Below are 5,491 nucleotides of genomic sequence, written 5' to 3'. Positions count from 1 at the left end.
AAAGCAAGATCAAAAGATCTTGCATTAATGATGAGAACAAGAGAAGGGAAATCTGCAATTAGAGGAAGAAATACACGAGTAGGGGCTCAGCCTGGAAAAGAACAGTCTTGCACATAGTATACACTCAAATATTTAATCAATAAATGGGTAAGGAGAATCCGAGATGAACTATGATGTAGCAGAAGGCAAAATTGATTTCCTGGGACTGGTGTTATGGCTCAGTGGTCCAGCGCTCACCTAGCACATGTGAGGCCCTGGGTTCAATCCTCAGCACCACATAAAAATAAATAAGTAAATAAAATAAAGGTATTTTGTCCTACTACAATTAAAAAATAAAAATATTGATTCCCTATTTCTCCCAACATGGGAGTTCCTAGGAGTTCCTAGACTCCCTTGTTGTCCTATTGAAACCTCTAAGCAGGGCCCAAAGAGGGTAGGACTTCCCATGAGCAGTGGGACACATACTTGTAATTTTTTTCCCCTCCCAGTGGCTGATACCATCAAAGTTTGGAACTTCTGAAATTTTGCTGAGTAGCCTACATCTAGGAGAAGCACAGCCAATTTAAACAGCACAGCTGATTTGTGGTTCAGCGGTGAGCCACAAATTCTTCTGGTGAATTGGAAGAATTTGATTCCAAATAGCATTATACTTGAATTGAAAAAAGAAATAGGCTTGCTTTGTGTTTATATTGTATTTCCCTCCCTAAAGTGAGAGCACCAAGAGCAAAAGCAGTAAATTGTGGCCAGACACATGGTTGTGTCACAAGCCTCTAATCCCGGCAACTCAGGAGGCTAAGGCAGGAGGATTGTAAATTCAAAGCCATCCTCAGCAATTTAGTGAGACCCTAAGCAACTAAGCAAGACCCTGTTTCAAAATATACAAAGGGCTGGTTATGGCTCCATGGTTAAGCACCCCTGAGTTCAATCCCTAGTAACAAAAAAAGGAAGTGAGTTGTCTAAGACCAGGTGCCACAAGAGAAACAAGAATCCTAACTTCTTAGGTTTTTTGGTTTTTTGTTTGTTTGTTTGTTTTTGTTTTTTTTTTTTTTAAGAGAGAGTGAGAGAGGGAGAGAGAGAATTTTAATATTTAATTTTTAGTTATCGGCGGACACAACATCTTTGTTTGTATGTGGTGCTGAGGATCAAACCCGGGCTGCACGCATGCCAGGCGAGCGCGCTACCACTTGAGCCACATCCCCAGCCCCCAAGAATCCTGACTTCTAAGAAGTACTCCCAACTGATCTTTAGCTAACAATGTTAGCAGAGCTTCTTTGTCACTCCAAGTTAACTATCTATGGCTTTCACATAATGGTTAAGAATGGCCTAATGTTGGGCTGGGGATGTGGCTCAAGTGGTAGCGCGCTCCCCTGGCATGCGTGCGGCCCAGGTTCGATCCTCAGCACCACATACAAACAAAGATGTTGTGCCTGCCGAAAACTAAAAAATAAATATTAAAAAAAAAAAAAAAAAAGAATGGCCTAATGCCCAGGCTGATTGCAAGGAGGATTGCAAGTTCAAAGCCAGTCTCTCAACTTAGTGAGGCTCTAAGCAACATAGCAAGATCCTGTCTCAAAATAAAAAAGGACCTGGGAATGTGGCTCAGTGGCTAACCCAGGTACCAAAACAAAACAACAAAAAAGAATGATATAGTGCTTGAGTTTACATCTTAGCTCCATTGCTTTCCCTCCTTTGTAGAAAGGGAGTAATTCTGTACCTAACTCACATAATTGTTATTAACTCATTAAAGTGAAATAAATTAAAACTTGTCTCTCTGGTTAGTTATGGCCACTACTTCCAAACATCATGAGAGCCTTGGAGGGGATATATAGGGCTTAGCAGAATCCTAGTAAGTGTATCTGCTCTTTGTGCTGGACACAGAGAACATCCTTGCCTCCAGAGTTCATCCCAGTGCAATGTCCCTAAAGTAAGAGAGATCCAAAGGAGTCATGAACTAGAAATTCCTTGTGTGTTAGTTTTTTTCCCCTAATGAGCATTTCACATCTCAGTTGAAGTTAAGACTACCAAAATACAGGTAGTTTCCAAGCCCCGAAGAAGCAAATCCTCATTCCTGGGTTGTATAACTTTCTTCTGTCACCTGCCCTTCTTTCTCATCCATCCTTCCACTCACCCCTGCTGTGGGTGACAAAGACTTTGCCTTTGCCTTTGCCTCTTTCTGCCTGCCCTAGATTCCCTGTTCTAAAGGTATGTTTAGGATGAGATATTGCTCATCCTGGCACAGCAGAGAAAGAAGCCCATACATCCTGCTGTTCAAGTCAGGCCCAGAATTAATCCCTTGCCTCTTCTTGCTCCACTTTCACCCCAGCTGACTAAATCAAGCAATAATCCTAAAAGGGAATTTCAGGCTATTTGTGACTCCCTGCCTCCCCCCCCCCCCCCCCCCGCACCCAACATGATGTTTAGGAAGGAGAAAGCAAAGCCCTTGGATCAGAGTAATCTGTTTCTAACCCATTTCCATTCTCAGGGATTACCTCTGCAGGGGGAGGGAGACAGAAATAAATCTGACACCTTGTTTGGGAATTTGGGGAGGAAGCTCCAGGAGGGCCCTAGAGGCCTGTGGGCATGGGGTCCCAAGAATCTAGGACCCTCCTTCTCACATGCTGGAGTACCCTGCAAAAAGGTCCACAGATTTGAAAAGCAATGTCTACACTAGTGTTTGGCAATAATAGGCACTCAATAATTGTGTTGAACGAAAGAATAAAAAAAGTACAGATTGTGGGCAGATGAAGGCAAAAACAAACTCGGGTTGTCTCTACAAGTCTTGTGTCCTTATATGCACACATCAGTTGTGGCTGAATTCAGTCAGCCAACAAATAAGGAAGTATGATGTGGTGGAAAGAGCTCTGGATTGGGAATCAGGAGACATGGATTGTAGTCCCACTGTTGCTTGCATAGGTTTGTCCTATGGCCTTGGGAAAGTCACTTTGCATTTCTGATCCCTAATTTCCTCCCATTAGAAAAAAAAAGGGGGGCTGGGGATGTGGCTCAAGCGGTAGCGGGCTCACCTGGCATGTGTGCGGCCAGGGGTTCGATCCTCAGCACCACATACAAAGATGTTGTGTCTGCCAAAAACTGAAAAATAAATATTAAAAATTCTCTCTCTCTCTCTTAAAAAAAGAAAGAAAGAAAGAAAGAAAAAATCTCTCTCTAGAGCCCTAAAAGTCCACAGTTTCATGTGATGTGTATTGAGCTCCCATTAATAGTGACCAAAGGGGCTGGGATTGTGGCTCAGGGGTAGAGAGCCCCCCCAGCACGGCGGGACCTGAGTTCAAGCCTCAGCACCACATAAAAATAAAGGCATTGTGTTGTGTCCATCTACACCTAAAAAAGTAAAAAAATGTAAAAAAAAAAAAAAGTGCCCAAAGGCCTGAGCTCATGAATTACTGAAAATTACTCTTTTAGAGGCCCTTTGTGACCCCGGTACTAAGCATACATTCTCTGTAGTCTGGGTTCCTTCCTCTACCCTCCTTGGACCCTAACATTCAACCATGTCTTCCCCCTGACATTATTTTGGGATATTTTTCAGTGACTAGGTGAGGGTGTGTGAATGCAGAAAACTTCCACTAGAGGGTACCAAGGCTGCACTGGGATCTCAGATTGCAGGGAGGGCCTTGCAGACCCAACAGTTCAAGATGTTTAAGTATCTGTGTTGCGAGATGGAAAGACTTTTCATTCATTGCTCATCACATGGTCTATCTCTTAGTGTGCCTTGATAGACTCAAGAGGTCTCTGCTATTTTGGCATCACTATGATTTGATTTCACTTTAAATCAAAGGCAGCTTGTTATCTTGGAGTCCATAGGGTTCTGGCAACTGATGTGAACCTTTCTTCATGATTTCAAAATTCTGTGAGCAAATTAATAAAATCCACTGTAGCTTGGCTACCCATCTATGAAATAGGGATCACAAAACTTACCTCATAGGGCTGTTGTAAGCACTAAGTGAAATAATATGTAGAAACATGTGACTGACACAGCAGAGTTGCCCAAAGCTGTTTCCGTGCTGACAGAGAGCTCTAAGGCCTGCCACAAACGCAGAGAATTGAGGTGTTGAGAATGAGAGATGGATTTCCAGGAGCCACTTCCTCCAAATGAGAAGTGTGGCTTTTTTGCTGTTTTGCTCTTGAGTCTTGGAGGTATGCAGGCTGGCACAGCTGAGCATTCGGGGTCATACCTCAGTTGTGTTGTATCATTCTCAGTAGCCTAGCCATGACACTCCTCTGCCCTTTCTTTATCTTGGTTTCCGAGGAGGTGAGTTTAGTTTCTACTTCCTCCTCTCTTCCTCCGCAAAAAGTCTCTTGTATCTTGCCCGGTGTTTTCCTGAAGTGCCACATCCCCACCTCGCTCTATACTTTCTTCCCCTTTCCTCTCATCTCATCTCTGGGGTTTCTGAGACAGAGCGGAGGTTTGGGAAAGAGGGAGAGGCAGAGTGTCAGAGCTTGCGTGTCAGGAGACACGTTACAGCTACAGGGCAAACCAGGGTGAAACCACAAGCCAGAGGCCCCAGGGCAGGCAACCGGAGGCCCGCCCCTTGGCTTCTCTCATCCCTGTCTCACCCCAGAGGTTTCCTGGCAGGAGTGGGAGAGGTTGGTATTGAGTCCTTGAGCCCTGACTCATTTTCTGGCCCAGTTGGGTGTTACTCCCAAATACTTCTCCAAGGTCCTGTCTTAGCCATACGATGGTGTCACCCCAGACAGAAGGCACAGAGAAGGAGAAAGCAGACCACCTATTTATTTCATCCCCTTTTGAGGATCCTCAACAACAGAGTTTATAGTCTTCATGATTGTACGTACCACCCAGAAGCTTCCATTGGTTATAAAATGAACAAAATCATCTTACATTGCCACATTACAGGACTTACTATTTTCCAAATTGTTTTATGAAAACAGTCATTCTTAATTTTCTCCAGAAAGAATGAAATGGTTATCTTCTTTTACTTACATAAGGAAAAGGGAAGGGGGGAGGTGAGGTAAGGACTAGAACATGAAGCCAGGAAGTGACTGGCCATTATCACACAGTGAGTCAGGGGCCTATCTAGGGACATAATTCAGGTTTCCCAACACCACCCCAAATTCCATTCTTTCCTTTACTACTTACAGACTACCCAATTATTCTGGGTTTTTTGGACTTTATGAAAGTTCTCATCCTGAGAGTTCAATAGGAAATCAATTGTATTGTACTTCTGGGTTGTTTTTTTTTTTTTTTTTAAAGAGAGGGTGGGGGGGGAGAGAATTTTTAATGTTTATTTTTTAGTTTTTGGCGGACACAACATCTTTGTTTGTATCGAACCCGGGACGCACGCATGCCAGGCAAGCGCACTACCGCTTGAGCCACATCCCCAGTCCCTACTTCTGGGTTTTGTATGTGACCCTTTCACTATTTGTCCTGTGGAAAATGTGAGATATATTTCTGTTGCCTCCTAGATGGATTGTCAAAAACACTTCAGAGGGGCTGGGGTTGTGGCTCAGTGGTAAA

The sequence above is a fragment of the Spermophilus citellus genome (genome assembly GCF_964194105.1).
Source record: "Spermophilus citellus genome assembly, chromosome: 17".
In the NCBI taxonomy this organism is placed as follows: domain Eukaryota; kingdom Metazoa; phylum Chordata; class Mammalia; order Rodentia; family Sciuridae; genus Spermophilus; species Spermophilus citellus.
Note: the sequence above shows the minus strand (reverse complement) of the source record.